Source organism: Myotis brandtii, unplaced genomic scaffold (assembly GCF_000412655.1).
Source record: "Myotis brandtii unplaced genomic scaffold, ASM41265v1 scaffold656, whole genome shotgun sequence".
In the NCBI taxonomy this organism is placed as follows: Eukaryota; Metazoa; Chordata; class Mammalia; order Chiroptera; family Vespertilionidae; genus Myotis; species Myotis brandtii.
Window position 1 is genome coordinate 1,068,769 of NW_005370548.1, and position 2,430 is coordinate 1,071,198.

A 2,430-nucleotide genomic window follows, 5' to 3' on the forward strand; every position below is an offset into this window, starting at 1 on the left:
CGGTGTGTGTGTATGTGATGTGTGTGTGTGGTATGCGGTGTGTGGTGTGCGGTGTGTGTGTGTGGTGTGTGTGTGATGTGTGTGTGGTGAGTGGTGTGTGTGTAATGTGACAGCTGTCGGAGATTCACTGTCCACCAGGCCACGCCGGTTGGGTTTTGCCTCCTGAGCTCTGTCCGCCGGCAGAGAACGGGGGATTCTGTCCTCCGCGCCCACACCGTCCATGTCAGCTCCCTGTGCTGCTGTGACTGGCTGTCCTTTTCTAAAGTGTGTGGGCGCCTGAGGGAGAGGTCGGGAGCTGTTTAAGGAGCGGTGGCAGGTACCGCTGTTCCGTGGGGGATTTAAAGACGCGTCACGCACCCCACCTTGGCGTTCGGCATTGCCCCCGAGCACCCGACCCGACGTGCCCCGTGATCTCAGACAAGTGGCCGCCTGGACTGGGTGGTCTGGGCGCTGGAGGGAGTGGCAACAGGGTGTGAGCACATCCCACCCGCCGGCAGGGCTCCAAGTCCCCCCCACCCCCCAGCTCCTCACAGACCTCAGCGGTCGTGGGGGGCACTGGACCAGCTCGCTCCCCAGAAACCCAGGGTGTCTAGACCAGTCTCTCCAGCTGCAGCTCATCAGGACTGACCCTGGGGGCCCTCAGGACAGCCCCTGGGAGCCCCTCAGGACAGCCCCTGGGAGCCCCTCAGGACAGCCCCTGGGGGCCACTCAGGACAGCCCCTGGGGGCCCTCAGGACAGCCCCTGGGGGCCACTCAGGACAGCCCCTGGGGGCCCTCAGGACAGCCCCTGGGGGCCACTCAGGACAGCCCCTGGGGGCCCTCAGGACAGCCCCTGGGGGCCACTCAGGACAGCCCCTGGGGGCCCTCAGGACAGCCCCTGGGGGCCACTCAGGACAGCCCCTGGGGGCCCTCAGGACAGCCCCTGGGGGCCACTCAGGACAGCCCCTGGGGGCCCTCAGGACAGCCCCTGGGGGCCACTCAGGACAGCCCCTGGGGGCCCTCAGGACAGCCCCTGGGGGCCACTCAGGACAGCCCCTGGGGGCCCTCAGGACAGCCCCTGGGGGCCACTCAGGACAGCCCCTGGGGGCCCTCAGGACAGCCCCTGGGGGCCACTCAGGACAGCCCCTGGGGGCCCTCAGGACAGCCCCTGGGGGCCACTCAGGACAGCCCCTGGGGGCCCTCAGGACAGCCCCTGGGGGCCACTCAGGACAGCCCCTGGGGGCCCTCAGGACAGCCCCTGGGGGCCACTCAGGACAGCCCCTGGGGGCCACTCAGGACTGCCCCCTGGGGCCACTCAGGACAGCCCCTGGGGGCCCTCAGGACAGCCATCAGGAGGGGCTGGAGCTGGCCAGGGTCAGGGACCACAGCTCCTCCCCCTCCCAGAGCAGGAGGCCGCGTGGAGCTGTCCGTGGTGCTGACCGCGCTGCCCATTCCTGCTTCTGCTGCTGACCCACACCTCTCGCCCGCCCACTGCTGTGTCAGGGCAGGTCCTGGCCCTCTTCCTGGACGGCTCTGTCCAGCTCCCACCCCCGCCGGGCGCCCCTGCCCCAGCGCAGGTCAGCTGTCAGCCAGGGCCCGCCCGTCACAGAGGGGCTGCAGGGAAGGCGGAGTCAGGGCTCTGCGGTCCCTCCCTGCTAGTCTGCCCCTTCCCATCCCCCTGACCTCGGGGAAACTGCTCACTTTCTGAAGCTCTAGTTTCTTTTCCGGAAGAACTGGAGCAAGAACGTGGTTTTAAGGGTTGAAGCGAGATGAGATGTGGGAGAGGCTGGCCCACACGGCGCTCAGCACGCGGAGAAAGTCAGTCCTGTGCATGGCTCCCTTTCCGAACTTCCCGCGTCATTAAGCATGACCGGGGTCACTGTCCAAGGGACTCTCAGGGGAAGACAGTGGAGGGAAAGCACACGGAGCTTTGCTTTCTGAGTGTCAGGGACCAGGTGAGCTGGCGGCTGGAGTAAAAAACTTAGGGTCAGGCATGGCCTTCACGGAGAAGGCCCTCCTGTCATGGAGAGGACACGCCTGTCACGGAGAGGACACGCCTGTCATGAAGCTCTAGTTTCTTTTCCGGAAGAACTGGAGCAAGAACGTGGTTTTAAGGGTTGAAGCGAGATGAGATGTGGGAGAGGCTGGCCCACACGGCGCTCAGCACGCGGAGAAAGTCAGTCCTGTGCATGGCTCCCTTTCCGAACTTCCCCGTGTCATTAAGCGTGACCGGGGTCACTGTCCAAGAGAGTCTCAGGGGAAGACAGTGGAGGGAAACCACACGGAGCTTTGCTTTCTGAGTGTCAGGGACCAGGTGAGCTGGCGGCTGGAGTAAAAAACTTAGGGTCAGGCATGGCCTTCACGGAGAAGGCCCTCCTGTCATGGAGAGGACACGCCTGTCATGGAGAGGACACACCTGTCACGGAGAGGGCACGCCTGTCATGGAGAAGG